Source organism: Calonectris borealis, chromosome 1 (genome assembly GCF_964195595.1).
Source record: "Calonectris borealis chromosome 1, bCalBor7.hap1.2, whole genome shotgun sequence".
In the NCBI taxonomy this organism is placed as follows: Eukaryota; Metazoa; Chordata; class Aves; order Procellariiformes; family Procellariidae; genus Calonectris; species Calonectris borealis.
This window is the reverse complement of record NC_134312.1, coordinates 214,420,477-214,443,902: the sequence shown is the minus strand read 5'-3', so window position 1 is coordinate 214,443,902 and position 23,426 is coordinate 214,420,477. Positions and strand designations below refer to the sequence as shown.

The following is a 23,426-nucleotide window of genomic DNA, read 5'->3' as shown; positions in this document are numbered from 1 at the left end:
TAGACGAGTGGCGTTCTTATGGAGATTGTTTGTGGGATCTAGTAATTGATGATGATAAATCAGCAAGAAAATTAATGAAATCTTGGAGAGATGTTATTAATTGTATAAAAAGATATAAAACTGAAAGGCGAATAGCTACAGCCGCCTCAGATCGGCTTGAGCAGTCTGATCCTGCCGCTGGACGTCTCACAGCAGGGGGTGACTACTTTTCACCTCCGCCTTCGGGAATTCCTGTTCCCGTTGTTCCCCGACCCTCTCGTCCCCCTCCTGATCCGCCGACAGAAAGGGCTTGTCCCTCCGCACCGCCGGGGGAAAGGGAGGGGGAGGGTCCAAGTGAAAATGAGAGGGTAGACGGTAGCGGACAGGAGACTGCTCAAGCTGAAAGTCTTCTAAAGGCCTCACCCCCCCCACCCCCCCACCCCTCACCTCCCCCACCCCCCCCCCACCCCCATCCCCCCCACCGCCCCCCCATCCCAAGCTCATCAACAGCCACGTTTAGTGCGGGTTAGTTGGGACAAAATAGCACGAGAAGCTGTTGAACAAAAAGATTTTGATTTATTAGATCAAATTAGCCCTCAAGCCTTCCCGGTAATCTACCAGGTAGATAACGCGGGGGCTATGACTGGGGTGCATCAGGCCCTAGATTGGAAAATATTAAATCAATTGCGAAACACAGTTAATGTGCAAGGCAAATGCTAAACTATATCTGGGGTAGCGGAATGCTATGTCCAGAAGATATTAAGAACATAATGAGGCTTATTTTGAAGCAATCACAACAATTACTTTGGCAAGCTCACTGGCAAAGACTTTGTGAAATATCTGCGCACTCGCCCCGAGCCCCAAATGATCGTTTAGCTGGAGTAACTGTAGAACAACTAATGGGTATAGGTCCTTTTGCCTCTGTAGAAATGCAGATGCAAACTGGCCCAGACGTGTTGTTAGAATCTATGAAATTAGCACGAGAAGCCTTGCAGAAAGTTAAAACTACACCAGCTCCTCCCTCATATATGTCAATTAAACAAGGAAGAGAGGAGCCTTTTGCATCTTTTGTAGATAGAGTCACAGACGCTATTGACCGCGCAGATATGGCAGATTTTATGAAAGGACCTTTGCTGAGACAGTGTGTATTAGAGAATTGTAATACTTATACGAAGGGCATCCTTGTCACCTTACCCTTAGACGCCACCATAGAAGTCATGTTAGAGCGAATGAGTAGAGTTCCTGTAGGAGCTCAAGCCATGTTAGTTGAAACAATCAGAGAACTAGGGGAAAAATTAGTCAAGGCGCAGGGACAGGCGTTTGCAGCTCTTGCCCCACTGAAGCCTCCGGATGCCCACCAAAGTAAGACGACTGGCCGACGAGAGTATAAGTGCTTCCGATGTGGCTACCCAGGACATCTGCGTCGACAATGTCGGGAGCTGCCAGAACTGTCAAATGAATAATCATAATACTACGGTCTGCCGGCATTTGGGAAACGGGAAACCGAGCGCCAAGAGCCGCAGCGCGCCGACACCAATCGCGGCTCCGGTCACCTTCAGGCCAACGGCAGCCCCCAACCAAACGACAGTGCAGAGATACCAGACGCCATTGCCCAGCTTCGACCAGCAACCCAACTTCGACCAGCAACCAGGGGGAGCCTCGGACTGGATCTGGCAACAGCAGTAGATGTCACGCTAATTGACAACCGGCCGCGAAAAATTGCTACAGGAATTAAAGGGCCCATAGTTATCAATGGACAATCTCATGGAGCGTTGTTGTTGGGGCGATCATCCAGTGGTCTCCAAGGACTTTTTATATTACCAGGACTTATCGATTGTGATTCAAAAACTCAGTACCCACATCGTTGACCGAGCAGTGGATCGTATTGACCCTGACTTACCTGTGGACTTAACCGTTTTGCACGGCCCCACACATTTTATTGGTGCACTCACGCAGTGCAAAAAGAAAAAGGGGGAGACTGTGAGAGTATTAGAATGGATATTTACCGGAATGCAACCAAAGACTACAATTCAAGATAACGACACGTTTGATTGGAATGTGCTAGATTGAATTTATAGCTGTTACTGCTGTTTAGCTATTAATTCGCAGGCTCTTGTGCTTGCCATGGGGCTTGCTTGCCTTAATGTGTATTAGAGTCTTGTGCTCATTAGTGGCTGCTTTTTTGCTCTCGCTGCTTGCTGTACTGCTGCACTGCTGATCGTCTTACTGTGCTGTGCCTGGGAACGTTCTGATAACAGCAATGGGGATGCGCCTGGGCCGGCAGATGGCCAGGGCATCGCTGCTGCTTCTGTGCTGCTGTGCTGGACAGGCTGGAACTGCAGCGTGAACTCGAATTGAAGGGACTGTGACCTGTGGCTGAGTCCATGCGGGACAGGACGCCCCGAGGCGTCTGTGACTGTGGATAAGCCCATGCCCAAGCAGCAGGAACCACCTGAACAAACTTTACAAGAAGCAGCGCAAGTGCAGCAGTGACCCGACCTGAGCCGGCTTTGGTGCCCAGTAACTCCACGCAACGCACCACCTCTGCTGACCTGAGTGACCACCATAACAGATGGAGCCCAAAGTCATGGACTAAATGAACGCAGTGGACATTTTGTGTACATTTATGGATATTTTATGGACATTTTACAGGGGATTGTGCGGGCCTGTCCTACGTGTAGCCACCATGGGCCTGGTCTCGGAATCGGCGTGAATCCCAGGGGACTCGAGGCCAGAGAATTGTGGCAAGTGGATGTGACTCACGTTGCTGACTTTGGCAGACTGAGATATATACATGTTACGATTGACACCTATAGCAAATTTATATGGGCCACGGCACAAACAGGAGAACGAGCACTCCACCTAATGCGACATTTGACTAGTTGTTTTGCAGTTATGGGAGTGCCACAAACGATAAAAACTGACAATGGCCCTGCATACATAAGCGCCAAAGTGAAACGTTTTTTCCAAACATGGGGAGTGCGACATACTGCTGGTATTCCGCACTCACCCACGGGACAAGCTATCATTGAAAGGGCGCATCAAACGCTGAAACAATATTTGCAAAAATTTAGGGAAATCTCAGATGTACAAGAAAGACTTGTTAAGACTCTTTTTGTGCTAAATCATTTATGTATTTTTGCAGATCAGAAAGAGCCACCAGCATGGGTGCATGGTTATCCTAAAGAAAATAAGGATGACAAGCCAGTTTTCGTTATGTATAGAGATCCAGCAACCGGACTGTGGAAAGGTCCAGCAGAAGTGAAGTATATGGGTAGAGGTTATATGTGTGTACTTACTCCCACAGGGCCGAAGTGGATTCCAAGCCGCTGGACCAAAGCTGCTGTTGCTGATGATGATCAATGCAGCTCTGTCTGTACTGATCCCAGCGATGCCGTTGCCCAGCCGTGCGAACTTATGGGTGGCGTGGGCAAATAAAACTGGGATGACAGATTTTTGCCTGAGTTCAGCTACGGCAACTGAGCCCTTTAAAACATGTCTGATAGGCTTTCCTGAAATTATTGCCAGAGATTTTGATAATTGGACGTCTGTAACAGTTAATTGTATAAATGTTACTGTAGCAAATTGCTCGGTACAACTAATAAGAGCCCTAAATCATACTCTCCCTTGGGACCCCCAAGAAATTGACCTTTTGGGGTCAGAAAAAATTGGAAATGCAACTGATAACGTTACTACTCAGACATGTTTTGTGTTTGGCAGCTTTAGCCGCTTTGCCGCACAGGCCCAGACCTTTCAGTCATTGATCGGCATAAGCAGCCGCACTGATGATAACAACCCTTTTGTTAATACCACCGGTTGGACTGTTGTTTCACCTTTTACGAAAGGATTCGAAATAGGCCAATATTGTGGGAATTATAACGCTTCCAAAACACTCAGTGCCTATGGACGGAGTATGAAGGGAACCAATAACTCTTTGTGGAACAATGATACGGCCAAAGCTCTTCCCCCCGGATATTTTTTGATCTGTGGGGATCAAGCATGGCCTGGCATTCCAAAGAACGCCTTTGGAGGGCCTTGTTATGTAGGTAAATTAACTCTGCTCACAGTTAGCCGACAAAGTTGGCTCAATATAACTACAGTAGCGACAAATCGACACAAAAGGTCTATACATCAATTGCAAGCAGATTGTAACGACAATATAGAATTATGGTCAACCACAGCCAATGTATTTGCTTCCCTAGTGCCTAACATAGGCACTGCGCACGCGCTGGCTTGGTATTTTATTAACAATTATAGTTATAGTAAAAATAGCATATCACCGTATTTTAAATAATGTTGTAAAAATGAACCACAATGTATTGGTGGTCCAAAAAGAAAAAGGGGGAAATGTTGGAGAAAGTTAGCCAGACTAGGCCGCGGTGGGAAAATTCTGAGTCATGCTGACAAGGGAGAAAAGAAAGTTATGCTGACCTTGCTCTGTGCAGATAAGCAACTTTGAGAAAGTATAGTATAGGGAAAACAGGATGGAACCCGGACCACGTAGCAGTAACCGAAAGTAGGAGGAATATGATAATGTAATTTTTAGAGCTAAGCCAATGATTGTGAGACAAGTATGCATAAGGTAGAACTTAGTGTATAAATATGTGTAGGGTTTTACAATAAAGTTGAAGCTGGCCTTATCACTCACATTGAGTCGACTGCCTGCCTTCCCTCGCTCGTCGCAAGTCTAAGACAATGAGCTAACCTCTTCCAAAAGTCAGTAGCAAGGCCAAGGCACTTCTGAAGGATGCTTCACCCCTTGCTAAAATAGGTATGAAGCTCTGGAAGTATTTTCATTGACCAAGGACCAGTCTATGGACCTATCTAGGTAATAAAACTATAGCTGAAGTCAAGTGTAACAATCCTACACTTAAAACGGTTTAAAAATCCTACCTGCAGACCTCTACTGCTGGGGATGATTAGTGGCATAAAAACATAATTCTCAGGATCTCTGGTGGTGTCTGCAGAGCTGCCATTTGGAAAACTAACAAGCATCTTTTACTTGAAAACTGAATGTGTTTGATATGTAAATTATTGGCAATGGACTTTCTCATTGCCATTTTTACAGAGTAACATTTTCAAAGCAGACCACACTTTAGCATTATTTTTTTTCAAGTAAATAGATTACAGGCTGAAATTAAAGATGTTGCAGATATATTTATACATGAAAAAGCCTGATAAGCCCAAAGATATAGGGTTTGGGGCCTGCAGGTATTTTGATAAGCATGTCTTTACCTTCACAAAATAGTATCAACTTGCTTTTCTAGTTAATTCCGTCAAATATTGCCTCTCTGTTTAGAAATAATATTATGTCAGTACTACGGTAGCCTTATTAAAAAGAGGTGCAAATAAAAGAATTCTTATTATGAGGAAATCAGCCCAAATGATGCTGACTTCTGAATCATCAGTCAACTGCTTCAGCAGTCTGCAAAAACTGAAGGCACTTCCTAGTGGTTAAATTCTTTTTACAAGCAAAAACTTCACCGCTGTCGTGAATACAACTGCTTCAATGTGAACATCTGCTACTTGCACAACTGTTTCTGAAGGCCACCATTAGCTTAAGGCTTCTTAGAAGGTTGGTAAAGGCACTTTTACTGCCCTAAGAATGAGGGGCTGAGGTAATGCTGCCTTTGTCAGCAGAAGTGGGTAAGAAAGGGCCAGGTTGGGCTAGAAAGTCAGGGGAAAAGCCAGTCCAGGAAAATCTTGTTTGGAGCACCTCTCCATTGCCAGGGTGATCAAGAAGGTAGTGAGGGACATAACAGCTGTGAGGAAATTGAGTCAGATTTCCTTGTTTATAGGGTTTGGACATGTTCTAACTAACCTCTAATACTGAATTTTCTCCAAAGTAGGAGAAAGTGGATATCTTCTGGAAGGTTTCTATCTGGGCATGGATAATGTGCTCTCAGACTCTCTGGAATCCTGTCTCTCCTGGAGACTCCACAACTTTTAACATTAAATTAGCATGGATTGAGACCACATTAAAAACTGTGTAGATAGCAAACAGAATACTGTCCAAAAGCTAATTCCATGAAAATACCTATATTTAAGTGGATCAGTAAATGTATCAGTCTGCTGGGCTTGTGTGTTAAGTAAATTAATATCCTTTTTAAATATATGGCCCTTTAAATACATAGCTATAAGAGATAGCTGATGTTCAGTAATATTTTTATTAAAATAATGTCTTGGGTTTTATAACAAAATTTAGCTCAGTTGTTGATATTTGTAGGCATGATTAAAAGTTTGAGATTACAAACATCTTTATAAATTTAATGGAGTTCACTCCCAGGCTTAACACAATTACAAGTCTTAACCCTAAAACACTTACTGAAATCCCTGCCATAAGTTAGTACAAAGTCAGTGTAACTAAAAGTAACTAAGTAGAATTTTAGCATAAAGTCTGCACAAGCACTAAAATTGATGCTAGAGCTTCAATATTAATTATGTTGGTAGAAATAAAAATCTCACAAGTGATGAAAATAACTGAAGGAGCTTATATCATTTTGCTGGCTGCATACATATTTTAGAAGTGCTCTGTATATAAAGCTGGATGATACATGGCACTAAATCTAACAGCAACATCTAATTTTTCATAACCAATTTGGAGTTAATGTGATAAGTAATATGTACATATGCAAATCAGAGCTCTTATAAATGAAAAAATATACAATAATCTTTACTTAAACAAGTTGGAAAAAACCCACCTCACGCTGTTTTCCTACACATAGCATTTTGCTGCAAGTAAAATTAGACAAATAATGTTTCCACTAGCATTGCATTTTACAGATAATTTATTTTCCAAGCGTTAGTGCCAAGCCCCAGCAAGATCTCTTATCTGATATGTGTTATCCATTGCCATTTCTATGCAGTTTTTTTTTCTCTCACTGCAAGTATCTTAATCATGAAAAATGCCCCTCCTCAAATTACCATCAAATTTGTATGTAAATGTTTCAAAGTATTTAGTCAACCACATATGAGCTGCCATTTTAATAGGTTTGCAACATTTACATGTCCTTATTGATCTCTCATAATACTAACAATGCATTTAAATCCTTTATTTTCCTCAGTATTCACAGTAGATACTTATTATCTAACATCATTCTGGAATATCAGAATCAAGACGCATGTCAAATGATGACAAAACATACCAAGAAATAAAAATATTAGAAAGTGTCAGTGAGATGAAAGGGTAAATCTTTCCAGTCATTTTTCAACAATCTAAAAAAAAAAAAAAAAAAAGTCCATTTGCTGAACCTGAAACATTACATTTCATTTGACATGTCTAAGTTTTGACAGACTTTCACTGAGTTCAAAACAGAGTGTGAAGGGAGTTCTCTTTCTGCCTTCCTGGTGTCTCTGTTCCAGCACTTGAAGACCTTGAAACTCTTTAACATAGATGTTCTTGTCAATTGCTCAAGCTGTGAAATTTGTGATGAAAAAATCAATTTTCCTGAAGAGATGCAGGATCCAGGAAGTTTCTAATTCACCAGAAATTTGAAAGATATTTCAATCCAGACTGAAACCGAACCAAACCCAAATATATATTTTTTTCTAAACTGGAAATCTAGATCCTCATCCCATTCTTATTGGAGAAGAAAAAGAATTGTACAACAGTGTTCAGCTGAAGAAACTTTGCAAATCTTACTGTAGCTTTTGGAACCGTAGCATTTGATAGAGGCTGCAGAGAAATAAATAGGAAGAAAGGATTAGATGAAAGGCAGGGAGATGGTTTAATTGATTTTTACTAAAAGATCTTCCCCATACTCCTTCAAACAGAAAGAAAAGCAAAGGTACTACCAGGACATGCAGTCTACTAGATTATATATAAGGAAAGGCTGTAGATACAAAATTTGGGTCCGATATAAAAAAGTAATAAGTGGGGCTGATGTAAATGATTAAAGTCTTTAAAGGCAAACACAAAAGACGTAGTAGAGTATGGTGGTGATGACAAGAACATACCCTGTATTGATGACTTGAGGGAGGAAATGTTGAAAGGGACAAATTGAGGGAGATGATCCATTCGTACAAAAGTAGATCATTCTGCAATAGCAGTCAGATAAGAAAGTTTTATATGAAAAAGGTGAAAAACAGACATAACGAAAGAAATTTTATTCCATTTTCAAAACCTGGTGACTCTATGAAGAATGCTAACACAAAGTTTCAGAAACATGCCTCTGAAATGTACTTCAAGGAGTGAAAGAACAGTCTCAAAACCAGAATACTTTTACGTATGATCAAAGTGAACCTTTGTGTGAGCTAATAACATCCTTGCAACTAAGAAATAGAGTAACAGAACGCAGCCAGTCAAAATCCTGGCCAAGATTATACGTTCACATAGACTGGTCTAGCCAAGGAGCATGTAATTGCTCACCCTCTCCAGGTCAGTTATCCATTCTGGTAAACTGTTATAGAAGTGAATATACATGAAATGCCTTAAAAGATTCAAGATACTTCTTCACATCTTTCATACATGTTCCAGTTACATTATCTGCTTTAAATATTAATATTGGCAGTGACTATGAGATATAAAATGCAGGAAAATTGTCTTAATTATAAGACTTCAGAAATATTTTATGAGATAGTCCCATGAACCAATGCTGTAACATTGGCTTCTCTGCATTTAATGAGGTTAGGTTATTTTTCTGGTGTGAGATAGGAAGTGTTGTCTAAGGAAAGAAGGAAAAATCTCTTGCATATTTTAAATTAAAGACATAAAGATATGGAGAAAATTATTCAGAAATGGTGGCTTATTAAGTTTACGCTTGACATCTGAGCTTCTGTTACTCACTGCATGTGCTCTTGTGGACTATACCACCGCTGAGGTAAAGGGGTTTAAGCTCATGTGTTTTACCTTGCAACTGAGTTTCATTAAGTATAAAGATAATTACAATGATTCATCCAATGGTGGATAATCCAGCACGTCACCATGTCTGTATCAGTTTAAACTTCTATATTATTTAATGAGCATTCCTGAAATAAAAGCAAAAATAAACAAGTAAAAGGTCTGTTACTTCCTTTGTCATAGATCCGTGTTGTCCTAGTTCTAGGGAAGGAATTACAGTTTGATATCTTGTGTAATAACCCCTAGCATCTCAGCTAATGAACCTCTGAAGTGGCAGAACCATTTACTTTAATGTGCAGTTGACCATTCTTGAACATTTGTTGGCTCCATACATAATTTGTGTTTCCCTTCTGCAAAGTTAGTTTCTCTAATTTTAAATTCTTCTAGTTAACTCCTCCTTCCCTCTTAATGCTTCCTTCGTATGTTAACATTAGTAAAGAAACGTGAGCATAAAACTGGGGTAGCAGAGTAGACAATTAAAACCCACTGAAGATCAACCGAAGACCAATTACACACGTTTTACTAGGCTGAAAATTGTGTGAGCCAAAAATGCAAAATCAGTCCATTTCCCTGGAAGACACTTTATTATACAGAGTAGATAAGCAGGTTCTGATTATTATGTTTGGATAGGATTTTCACATACACTTTCCATATATTGCTACTCAAAGCTTTATCTAACCGAGGCACATAATTGTATTCAATAGACATCTGGAAAATGCGTATAGGAGTTAAAGTTTGTCTAAGTGAAAAATTGATTACTCTTCCAGAAGAAGGTTTCACTTTTTTTTTCTCTGAGTCTTCATAGTAAAATCTCTCAGGACAGCTGATAAAAAGATCTTCGAGTGTCTAATCTATAGACTTATAAAGAACTGCAAATAACCTGCACAAGAAGTCATAACTCACAGAGGACAAAGAAAATGGTCTACATTTCAAGTAATGAATCAGGCTCTTCTCTTTTTTTATTTTAACTTTTATTTAAGTTTGGCATGTTTACAGAGTTTTGAAACATTGCACAATTTATTTCGTTTTTTTTTTTTTTAATATTTTTTAGAAATTGTGATTTAATCTAATATATTGTCATGATACCCAGCAGAATGATATATGTCTATTACTGCTTCTCCATAATGTTCAATAGTGGGGGGGTCATTTATTTTCAAAAGATGACAAGCCATGTTGCAGAAAGGAATAGTCTCTTCCATGCCGTGATTTTATTCAACATTTCTTTAGGTTTCTTCTCTTCTGTTCAAGGCATTGACTTCAAAAATGATTGTGCTTTCAGCCACCAGCAACATTTATTTTCATGAATCCGTAGGATTCATTTTCGTAGCTCACAGTGTCAGCTTAGGCCCAGATTTTCCAAGAGACTTGCTCATGTACCATGACACAGCATTGCCACACTAGATTTTAGACATTCAGCTCTGGAAATGGAATTCATAATCTCAAGTGGAGACCTCAGTTCCTTATATACAAGACTCAGGTAGAGTTCAGTGCTTAGCTTCACAACCTCCTATACACTGAACCAACTGACAACACCCAACAGTAAACACTGAAAAGAAAGCTTTGCTTGGCAGTCAACACTACTCCCTACTTGGTGGCTCAGGCAAGGACCATCATTCCATCACCCCATAGAAACACATGACATTTCTTTTTGCACAGATGACTGACTCATGTAATCATCATCACCTCGGTCCCCCTGAGTACTCACCCTGGAGCTGGCAACATAGATTCAGTTCCCCTTGCAACCTCAGGTGGTTTGAACCATACATCCACTCTTTCTACAAGTTTGGTTTTTTTTATCACACCCAGTTAAAGCATACTGGGATAGTGAAATTTCTATCCTTCTTGACATTCTAAAACCATAATAACCATCTGGAGCAAGAAAGAAATTTTACAAGATGGACTCATATTAGAAATAGGTAACAAAAAATTGACCATCTTAACTTCCAGTAAAACGTCAGATACTGAGATATAGCTCCACCATTCCTTGTTTTCATTTGACCTATGCTGCAAAAAGAAGCAGTGTAGCCTCATAAGAATCTTTATATTCATATATCTTGTATACATACATTTGGAGTTTGAACACATATATTCTGAATTTGATCCAATGCCTGTAAATGTGATTTTATACTGCCTGTATTTCAAGATTGCAACTATTAACTTTTATGACTTCCAGTGCTATAAAAAACATATTCAGAACAATTCTGGCATTTGTTGTTCCAACCCAAAGCATTCTCTTTTTATTGTACATTTTGGGGAGATTTGCTAGTTAGGATTTCTTTTTGCTTATGTTTGCAATATGAATTTGCCGGCATCCTGCAGGCTTATCTCAAATAGTTAACTCCTAGTCAACTAATATCCTGCTCTGAAAGCCTTTGATATGCTAATACAGCAATGTAAATTTCAGACTTGAATTCAGATTAATGTACAGTAATTACTCACAAACACGGTCGAGGCTCTTTCAGTTTTACTGCCCCTATTTACAGATCAAAGACACAGCTCAGCCCTGACATCAAAGATGTGATTTAACCTTTTGAATTTTATCACAAAGAACAAACCTGAGTTACAATTAAAATAATTTTTAATTGTCAATTAAGTAAAACCAAAAATGTCATGTTCAAGTAGTCAAAGGCAGCAGCTCTGCTGGTTAGAAGTAGCAACAAGAGTAAATCATGGCCTACAAGTAGCAAAAGACAAGCTAGATTCTTAGTAGGGCTGGCCATAAGCTCCGCTATGCGTGGTGGACTAAATTCTCAGACCTGTATCATAAAGAGTTCCCCAGTAAACAAATCCACCGATATAAAGAGTACGCACTTCAGAGGAAAGAACTTTCTACTGTAATGCTGGCAGAACCCCATCTAGAATTTATTATTTTAGGGTATGACCTTAAACAGTTTTATGGATACACATTATTATGCTAAAGAGCTTTTTCATAGGAATTAATGGAGTTGACTCTTATGAGTAATACTGTACAATGTGTAAATGCAAGATCAGAGACTTAGTTCCTATTTCAAGTTAATAAGAAATTCAAGAACAAGTCCTATGTTCTATATATATGTTAACTAGTCCTCAGTAATGGGTAAATAATTTCAAGAAATAATCCTCTTTGCTTCTCCATCAATCCTTTACTTAAAATGTTCAGCACTTATATTCATATTGCATATAGCCACACAGCAACACCATATTGTTTCTATTCTTCAGTCAGGTCTCAAAGGCTTTAAAGAAAAAAACAATTAATTGTCAGTAAAAATTATTAATTTGCAGCAGGCTTCAAATACATTTGAATAAGTATTGGAATAAATATTATTCGAGATAAAAACCTATTACCTCAATCATGAACAACAAATAATGCTACAGCAGACTTACTGCTCTCTTACAGGTCATTCTGGCTTACAAATGGGGCATTTTACTCTACTTTTTATGTCTTGTTCCTTATATCAACATAATATGTAAGTTTTGCAGATTCTTTCTGCATGGCATGGGGCCGGGCAGTGCAAAAGAGTCCGCAGAGCACCTTTTGTCTCCCACCCCATCAGCCAGCAATATCCAGTACAGCACATATACATCAAGCCACATGGCTGGGTTGCGGTCAGATGTCTACAAACCCTCTATCCAACTGCAATTGTGTCCTCCTGTAACATCTTTAGGCCTGACCTTTCCCATCCTAATCACACACAAAACATTCAGCAAGTTATCATCAGCTCACATTTTGATCATTGCAATCTCCTTTTCTCTTGCCCTTGAAGGCCCTCAGTCTTTAAGAAGGCTGAAAAAAAGATTCTTTTTCTTAGCTTGTTTCTTTGATGAAACAACCCCTTTACACAACTCTATCAATTTCAATTTTCTGTCATAGCAAACAGAAGTTACTTTCATCCTATTCAAAGGTTCTCATCTTTTAGCCCACTCACTCTTGCTTTCATTTCTCAGGTGGTATTGCAGGGTCCACTCCCATCACTGACTAGCCATGATGTCAGTCTCTGTCTTTTGCTTTCCATGTCTATGCTCCTTTCCCCTCTTAATGTTCATCCATATCTTTCCAACAACTTAACCCTGATGCCTTCAAACTCCTTCCAGATAATCATCTTTAATTCTGTGTGGTCGTCGTGGTTTAACCCTAGCCAGCAACTAAACACCACACAGCCGCTCACTCACTCCCCCCACCTCCGGTGGGATGGGGGAGAGAATCAGGAGAGTAAAAGTAAGGAAACTCATGGGTTGAAATAAGAACAGTTTAATAATTGAAATAAAGTATAATAATAATAATAATAATAATAATAATAGAACATACAAAGCAAGTGATGCATGATGCAATTGCTCACCATTCGCCGACCGATGCCCAGCCAGTCCCCGAGCAGTGATTGCAGTCCCCCAGCCAACTCCCCCAGTTTATACACTGAGCATTACATCATATGGTATGGAATACCCCGTTGGTCAGTTGGGTTAGCTGTCCTGGCTATGATCCCTCCCAGCTTTTTTTTTACCAGGCAAAGCATGGGAAGCTGAAAAGTCCTTGACTAGCGTAAGCACTACTTAGCCACAACTAAAACATCAGTGTGTTACCAACATTATTTTCATCCTAAATCCAAAACACAGCGCTATACCAGCTACTAGGAAGAAAATTAACTCTTTCCCAGCTGAAACCAGGACAATGGTATAATGAACAGTTGCACTGCTTTGCATAGGCAGCCCCTCTACACCCATGTGTTTTCTCCTGCCCTACACTGTGAGCCAGTTGTGATGAAGAGGAGTTGCTTTCTTTTAACTGAACCTAATGCAATGAGGTCCTGATCAATGACTAAGATCCTGGCACACTGGATTCTAGTCATAACATTCGGAGCTATTAGAGAGCTATGCTTTATTTTCAAAGCCAAATTCTGCTTCCACCACGGCTAGTAGCTTTGGGTATCATATGACAGAGCTGTTTGCTTTATCTGAGTCAGTTTCTTTTCCTGCTTTGGGAATATTTCATACATAATATGAGCATTTCTTCAGTCTCATTGCCTTGCAAAAGCTCTCATCTGTTGGCAAGGAAATAGTTTGGAAATCTTTCTTTTCCAGGACAAATGTTTTTTTATTTCGCCCTAGAAACATATAGTAAATAACATGCCCAAGTCATCTAGGCAAGGCATCATTTTTACCGTTGTCATTCATTGAGGAACTAGAAAGCCAGTACATATTTCCATTCAGCTTGTGTCAAAGATATTGCTACAGAAGATGCCAGCCACCATTTGTTGTTTTGGCATTCAGAGTAATAACATTGGTTGTGATGAACTCAGTTTGTATGGCCATATTATCCTCTGTATGCACTTTACTCAGAAGATTTGTACAGTAATATTATTTGTCATGTTCCCCATTTCTGGCTGCAGTTAATATCGATGAACGAGAACTGCAACTTAAACTCAGCAAGTCAGGAAAGACACCAAGATTAAAGTTTATATTTCCAAGTAAAAGAATACCTCCCACTACTGCAAAACCTGCTAGATCAAATTCCATCTTTATTCAAAAGAAATCTCTCGATCCTTCAATGGGATTCAATGGGATCTTTAGTTGTTGAGACACAGATTTTGTGTACAGGACCTCAGGCTTCAAAGTGTCACTCTCCTATCACCTATGGGAATCTTTGTGCATGGTCTTTGCATAAGGCAACTAGTAAGGTCTAGATTGAAATTTATATCTGCATTCTAGGGCAAGCTTTTAAATAACAACATGAACCCTCTTCTAACAGGAGGGTGTTGATCCTGTACTGCCAAAGTGTGTACCAAACCAGTGAAGACTGATGTAGAACTGAAAACAAAGAGTTAAGCTCAGATAACACAATGCAGAAAATCTCTATTAGGGCAAAAATCTTTACCAGGATATCAATGGGAATTCACCACTGCCAAAATTAGGAGTTGGATCAACTCTTTTTTATAAAGGCCAACTGAACTCCTGGTCACCCAAATCTGTACTGTAAGGAGCCCTCTGAAGCAGCTCTATATTGCTTAGTATGTTTTCCAGGAGAGGGGGATGATTAATACTGGTAATTCCAGTGTTCCCCTATGTCAGAATATGCTAGCATGACTTAAAAAGCATCAGTCCCTTATTTATTTTTGAATTCTTAGAGGCTGCAAGAATGTTTGGTGAAAGTATGGAGTCTGGTTAGCACTCTGCAGCAATCCATAGCAGAGCAACAATTTGATAAAGGTTGAGCTGAAACCCTGAGAGACATTCTCACTAGCTCTATGGGTTATTCAGCTCCCATGTGCAAACACTGGCAGGTGCCATTAAAAAAAAAAAAATATTAGTCAAAGTTGGATTTAATTCAGCTCTATTCTAATCCCCCTCCTTCCAAAGAGGGACGCAGTCACACAGGTTGGAAATAACTCTTCAGTTGTACTGGCTTTATAGGCAAGGAAAAAAATAATTACATGTCAATGGGCATAAAATAGAGGCGAAACCTTTTTCCATAAAGTTGAGAATTTCTGCAAAATAAATGCCAAATGCTCCTTGGGGAATGTTGTAGGATGATTTCTTACAGGAAGGGGATGAGAAACATGACACATGGATTAGTCTGAATAAGAAATTATCCACTGTGCTAAAGGAAACAATGAAAGTAAGTATGAGCATGACTGTTTTTGCCATACTCCTTTTGTGGTCCAGTTTTCTTTAATGTAATACATGTATGTTATTAATGCTTATTTTCTTGTCTAGTTGAACTAAAATGGTGACATTATCAGGAACATGCTAATAAAAATGTCTTCTGACTAGTGCACACTTATGAAAGGTAATCTAATTTGACAGATTTAACAATTTAGCAGAAGATCATAAAAAACAGATTTTCTTCATATGTTACTTAAGCACCGAGATTTCATACCTTAATAAGATTTCAGAAGAAGAAGAATATTTATGGCCATTTGAGAACAGCATTTATAATAAAGTTGAGGTCCAAAACTTTTACTATTTATTTATTTATTTATTTATTGACATCTTCTACAAGACAAGATAATAATATCCAGTCAAAAAAAAAAAAAAAAAAGAGAAAGAAAAAGTTACAGCCCCTAGTGGACTGGCAAGAAAAATCTCCTCAGAGATACAAGAATATGAGGATGTATCAAGTCTGGTTTCTAGTTTTAGGTTACAGTGCCTGTGGTTTGTATTTGTCACATGGAATTTGCATAAAATGTAAAACTCATCAATGTAAAGAACCATTCACAGTGGAAAAAATATTTTTTTTTCCAAATATCATGGAAATATGATCATCCCACCAAGTATGAAAACTGTCTCCATCATAACATGTGATAGCCCCAACAAGCCATCAAGGAGACTGCAATTTTATTCTACAGCACCAGTTGCTCACAAGTGAGTTTGATAGCATAAACCGGATCTTGAGAGTACATTATTTTTAGACCACGTGTCAAATCAACCAGCTCAGATACAGTGGAGACATAGGACTGGGAAGGATCCAAACCTAAATCAATTGCTCAGTGATTAATATCACTTAACCTATGTACCTCTTTTCTCCCAGCTGAATGTGAACCAGCTTACCTTCCTGTTTCTGTTTTTAGGCCAGCTCTACCCTGAGCTATAGTACATAGGGCAACAACAGCCCTGTTCACTCTAATCCGTCTCCATCAACTTTGCACAGGCTTGCAGCCCTGAGAAAATTAGCCCAACCTTTTCTGTGAGCCATGCTATGCCATATATGTCCTATATAAACATTTTGACCACAGCAAATGCAAGGTCATTTGACTTAACCCAGGAGACTTACTTAAACTAAATTAGTATGATACAAGATGCATAATGTTAATCAGACATCTATATCGCTGTCACATATGGACTTCTGTGAGATTTAGCACTTATTCCATGGAACGCAAAAGACTGGATTATGTCCAACATCTCTTGGTAGAGCAGTGAGAAGGGAGAAGATCATTCTGCTTCTTTCCACGTATGAGTTCAGGTACAATCTAGCACATTTTTAACAAAAATAAAAAAGAAATTCCAGTAATAGGAAGAACTAGGAAAAAAAGATTCTTCACTACATTTCTTAGTACGCTTCCAGTTTCTTGTGTGACCTTCAGCAATTTCAGCCTCCCTCAGTTTCCCCTCAATTTCACCTCAGTTTTCATCCATAAAAAATAGCATTAAATAATTTTCTTCAGAGGAGCATGGTAAGACTTCTAAAGCAGATAGAAAGCATTAGAGAAACAGTGGCAGAAACATGCAAATTACTGTTAGCAGACCTATTTTCATTTCTAGCTCCCTTCCCCTTCACTGCTTCTGCCATTGTTTTCTGTTTTCCTCATCAAATGAAACTACAGAGCACAGAAGAAATCTTCCCTCACCAGTTACATCTCATGACTTTGCAGTGTTTCACTGGTTTGTTTACTCACTTGTGCAGAGTCTTTCTGATAGAAATCAAGTCCAGGCTTTTCCTCCTAGGCAAGGTAGCTCTGCAGTGCATTTTTTAGTGTCTTTGTTATGCAAGAAATGTGGGCTTGAAAAGAGCTGTCATTGGGCTGATTGAATTGTCTGGGAGAGAGTTAAAATGTGCCCTGAGCTGATTAGGCCAGCCAGTGTCAATGACAGAGTAAGAGCAAAAGATTTAGCATCAGAAAAATTGCAAGGTTTATCTGGGAGGAGAAGTGGAGCGCTCAGCACTATTTGCTTTTAAGCAACAAATATTTTGCTCTAACACTGCTGAGCACATCATACATTTACGGTTGTACTATGCTGGGGCATGCACATGTATTTTTCATGCTGCACGCTCTGACTGACTTGCAACGTTTGTAATAACCTGAATCTTCTGGTTAGATTGAAACAAAGCTACAAGATTGAAAACTAGACAGCCCAGCAAAAGAATAACTCATGGAGCAGTCCTGGAATAGGTTCTGTCCACAGAGGTCACCAGTCTCAAAGGATACAAACTCAGATCATCCCTTGGGCAGGACATGCTAAGAAACCCTATGACAGTAAGGAAACCATATTTATGCCATAATCCAATAATAGCTCAGACAAATGCCCCTGAGTCTGCAGAGTTCACTCAAAACTTTAATGCTAAGCAGAAGCAGACACAACAGGAAGTATTCTCACTGTCTAACTTTAGGTTCCTCGAGTCATGGGGGAAGGTTACACTCCGTATCTACGTGCTCTGAATCATCTCTGGAGGACAGTACCATTGCCTCTAGAGGGATCATGGGGTATCTTCTTGGGCATTTTGCTAGGATGGCAATTTTTAATGGAATCAGTATCCACGAAATGGATGTCACCAACTTACCTCAGAAATGTTTGCTTTTTTGTCCATCCAGTAGTTAAGACAGCCACAGGCATTTCACCTCTGCACCATTGCAGAGGCACAGGAGCCGGCTGCCTTCAAGGACCCAGCACCCAGCAACAGTAACCAAGACGCCTGTGGGACAATACACTCGAACACATAACATTCAACAGTGGGACAATGACACAGTCACCCTTAGGGCTCCCGCGCTTCTGGTCTCTCTTCTCCCAGTCACTTCCTTTCCCAGAGCCAATTTGAGCCTTTTTACACATGGAGGCAAAAGCAAATTTCAGGTCCTCAAGAAGGTGACTGGACTTACCAGCCAAGGGGAAGACTGCTGAGAGTGTGGCAGCCCACTGCCACAATCTGATGCCAAATACCAGTAAACAACAGAGGGACAATTACTTACTTAGTCACTATGAGCATTCACTAGAAGTCTGACTGTGGTCAGTGACCAGAATGATACTGTGGGCAAGCATAAGGGCAGAAAGTCTTAAGGACAAGGTGATTATGACAGAGAAAGCACATTTCCAGATGCAGGAACGCTGTTAACTCAGATTTCTTCAGCCCATCTCCTCTTTTAGCTTTACTACTGCACATGTGGTGAAATTATTCTACTAGCATTGAAGTTGGAAGATGGTTTGGTCAATAGTCTTGTACTGCTTTTCATTATGTAGTGATCTCTGTGATGGATTGTAGTCTTTGTTGTTATTACAAAAATAATTTGAAAGATACCACACTTCTCTTCCTTTAATCATACACCATTTCTGGTTCCTTGTTTTTCTCAGGACTCAAATTTCATAACAGCAGAGGCAGAAAAGTGATATTTTCAGAGCAAAGTTCATAGAGACATGAGTCCCTTCTTAGCAACATCTGCTATTGCAGGGATTGAGAACAGGGGCATTGTTCTCAATCCCTGTTCTTATCTTGTGACACATTGTAGGTTGTGTTTTTTGGTGCTGTTTCATCAGCTTGAAGTTTGTCATAGGGTAATGAAAAATATTTTACATTCTCTGGTGCAGAACAGATATCCTGTGGCTTCACCTAGACTACTATTTACTACTTGTTTGCCTATGGTTTTGTGGATTGCTACGTCCTACTCCCATGAGGCAGTGTCTCCTACTTAGATGTGACATGGTGAGCTAGGCTTGAATATTATCAAAATCCACTTCACAAGTGTGCATAGATTTGACAGGTATTTAGAAAATAACATAGCTGTGTTCAAAAACATTTCCATGAAGATAACTTACCTTATCACAGCATTCCTGACTTTTAGTATAGACAGACCTTAGAATTTCTAATTACAACTTTCACAATTAGTGTTATGTGCACCTGTGATTGTTGGTTTTAATGTTATTGCATTAATACATGACAAGGGGACAGCATACTTCACTTCTGCAAGATTTAAATGAAAAGACTGCAGCTGAGAGTCATATGGAAGCCTGAATTTCATTAGTTATGGTATAAATTCATAATATCCTGGATAGTTAACAATCTAAATGGACAGGACAGACCAAGGATAGGAGAATAGCTATCACAGAGAGGTGAAATGTGTTGTTCAAAGTGATGCATAAGGTTAGTGCTTGAGCCAGAAATAGAACTCAGGTGCAGATCTACTTGGAGAAGGCCATGGGATGACAGAGCCTATAACCCCCTCTTCTCCCTGCTGCCTTTAGGACTGTTCAGCATAACATACCATAACAGTTTCCCAGCTTCCCCTCATCCCAAATTCAGCTTGAAACAAAGGTCTTAAACGCCCCAGTTTAGTATCCCATTATGCATTATCCCCAATGTCACAGCCCACATCAGTATCATCATGTGATAAAATTATGCAGAAAGGCAGTAAATCAGAGTTGCAAAAAATGTGAAACCAGCTAGATTTACAGACTAAATATTGATTATTCCATTTCCATAACACTCAGCCTGCATGGGAGCATCATGAATATATTAGGGATGATACTTTGGTCAGGACATTTGGACTGCTCCCTGGTACCTAAGATAGCTTGAGAAAACTGCACAGCACTGACACTGTGCTGCACGCATATCCTAAATAACAACACTGAGATGTACTTGAAATTAAGAGTGACAGAATAATTTAGTAGCAATGTGGGATGCAATTAACTGTAATGAGATGACACTGACCAAAATGAAATTCTGAATTGAATGATTTCCTAATAACAGCAAGGCTATTGGAATGCAGGACAAACCCTCCATATGAAATGTTTTACTTTCTGAGTCATCTCATTGCAATCACCTGCATGAAAGTTGGGGCAGGACCAGAGATTGCAAAAGGAGAATTTGCTGGTGTGCAGATGGCTGGTATGCACAGTGGAGAGACTGAAAGTCTTAAATAATAATTTTAATAAATAACCAGCATGTCTTTAAAAACATGATGCCTTCTTATTACCCAGCCATACAATTCATAAAATGCAGTGGCAGCAGCCAGTCTAGGGAGACTCACAGGAGGTGAGAACAAACAAAAGCAGGGGCAAACAGAAACTGCTCGCATAGACAGAACCCAAGAATTGCAACCGAGTTTTATTTTCAAAAATGGATCTTCGATAATAATGGACACAAGGCAAAGGGAGTCAATGGGGTGGTACTGCCTGCAAAAATGGCAAAATTCCTAGAACAGTGATGAGGGGTGTCCGATGGCTCTTATGGATGACAGTATGAAATTTCAAAGAGATATGCTGTGGGACCTTTTTATTCCAGAACAAAAAGCAAATGAAGGAAATCGAAACTCCAACATCTACATGTAAATTTGGAAATGTTAGAGATTCTCCATTAATTGACAGGATGGGCTGTGGGATGTCTGACCCTACATGACTGGAGAGACTGCTGAGAGAAAGATTTTACCATGGAGAAATGTGTCTTAGTAGTAAGGACAGTAAAACTGTCTGGGGAAAAGCTCCAAACAATGCCAATCATCGGTTCAGAACAAATACGGTCAAACAAAAGGTCGGAGAAAAAGTAATAAGCAGAAGCAGACTGACCAAGAGGATGGATGTCCAGTTCATGTATAATGGAAAGCAATACAAAGACAGAAAGAAAGTGTCCAGACAGAGGGCAGCCATGGGAGGGAATGGACCACGGCAGCCTGGACAAACAAAGAAGAATATGTTGCAGTTCAGAATGAAAAGCTTCCTGGGGAAGAGGAGGATGGTGTCAGTGCATCATGGAGTGCTTGCTACAGTGTGATGAGATGGATGGCGAGTTTGACTCACAGAAAATATTAGAAATGAAAGCAGCATCACAGATGCAGCAATACTTGTTAGGAGAAATCTGACCAGTTGTTAATGACCTAATGAAAAGCTTTCTGAGAAAAGAGGTAAATCAGAAAACAAAAAAGCTAGTAAAATTAACCTTTTTTTTCTTTTGCTTTTTCTTTTAAAGAGTAATGAAGTAATGAAAACAGATTCATAGTGTCTGCAGGGCAACAATTGAAATATGCCTACTCAGCTTCTTTTGACACAAAGCGGCTGATCTGGTCTACTTTGAAATCTTAATGGCCATTAAGGGTTGCTGAATTTGGACTAATAATGCTAGACCAAAAACTTTTTTTCTAGAAACCTAGGAAAGAAATGAAAGAATGAGTTTGAAAAGGTAGGAGAATCTAGGAGGAGGTACTTCTGTTTTAGCTCAGAAGATTGAAAAATTAATTAAAAGTAAATAAAATATCTGATCCCAGCATTTGATGTGCTATCCTTAGATAGAAAAATATTTAGGGGGGCATCTGAAGCATCACCTGCTATATTTTGTATTTGTTAAACTGAAAAAGCAAACCATTTCTACTGTCAAGCAAAAAGTGCAAAAAAGGAGAAAGAACAAAGAATGATGAAAGTATTTACTGATGAAACAGGTTCAGCTTAAACCTAAAAATGTCAGTACCCTGTTAATTAAATCCTTAAAAGTAATTTGTTTTTAAAGACAAGATTAATTAGAGAACCCTTGTGAGAGAAGACAGTCAGAGTTGTACCTCAAATGATAGAGGTTTTCGTTGTACAGCTGATTCTCAGATCTCACTGACACAATGAACCCAAGGCAAAACATTCTCAAAAACAGCTTTACTCCACAGTCCTTATTAAAAATTGGGACACAGTTTCTCAAATTACAGGTATAGGACTGGAGGAGTCGGAAGATGAGAAAGGTGGAGAAAGAAAGTACCACATAATTTCACTGTGGCCATCAACCTGGCTTTCCAGGACTCTACTATCACAGACATACATCCAGGATCATTCAGCTGCTGCAGGCAACCTGCTGCTGTAGACTCCTGTCTACGTGACCTGTATTTACAGCTCCTTGTCCCATTTTCCTTTTTCCCTTTTCCTGTTTTATCTAACTTTGTGTAAGCAGTTGTAACCTGTAGCTTTTTCAATCATTCCCGCTAAAGGACAATACTATCCGCTGCCTCATATTTTTTCCCACATAGGCATTTTTGGCTCCCAGTGGTGCTATCTTAGGCTTCTTGTATTACTAGACACAATGATGCAAGTGTGAGCTTTACGTATTTGCTTATACATGGCCTTTATATCTGACATCTCAAGCTGTGTAGGTGATGCAGGTGAGAGTTTGTGCTATGCCTGTCCTTCATGAGTAGTTTGCAAACCTCCTGGGTATTTTGGTTTGTCTAGTACTGAAAGGATACCTTTACTACAAAACATTTTTGAAATTGCTTTTGGATCAAGTAATCTTATTTGTCCAGAAAATTCCATGTAAACAAAACACAACAATTACAATTTACTTATACTGTTCTCTTCCGTAGCATTTCCTTTTTTTTATTAACTTTTTTTTTTTTTACTGCAGGGTTAAAACTGGTTTTGGAGAGGATATGGTATTCCTTCTCCTTTTTCTTTTAAATTGCCCAGGACATAGGAAACAGTGCCCTATAGTACTACTGAAGCTTACCATTAGCGGAGTCCTTCTTGTCACCGTCAAAATATTTCTTGTTCTTGTGGTGATACATTTATTTTCACCCTTGGTAACTCCTGTGCAACTGACATTTAGTCCATCACAGAAAGCACCATCCACCCTTAGCTCGGAGCCTCCAATGAAAATTAGTTAAAATTAGGTTACCCAGATTCAATTCAGACAAAGTCTTCTGGTGCTCAAACAAACTTCCTTTTATTTAGATTTGGAAGGTCATTTTTTTCATATCAATGATTCAACACATGTTAGCAGTTCAACATATCACTCTTGATCCTCCTTTACATCTCTGGAAAGGCATTCATTTAAATAATTTTTGAATTAGCAATGGAAGACGCCTTAATGTGAAGAAAATTGTACACTCATGCTCCTCCTGAAAACACATAGCTAGACCTTTAGATCTAGATCTTCGAAGATATTTAGAATCATAGAATC

General features: G+C 39.5%; 1 long non-coding RNA gene across 1 annotated transcript in view; it reads left to right on the top strand.

Moving 5' to 3' along the window:
- Positions 1-2,471: 2,471 nt before the first annotated feature.
- LOC142078018 (uncharacterized) overlaps positions 2,472-23,426 on the top strand; it is a 205,883-nt gene continuing 184,928 nt past the window's right edge. Inside the window, exon 1 of the long non-coding RNA XR_012672107.1 lies at positions 2,472-2,595. This is a non-coding gene — a long non-coding RNA (uncharacterized LOC142078018). The remainder of the gene's footprint in view (positions 2,596-23,426) is intronic.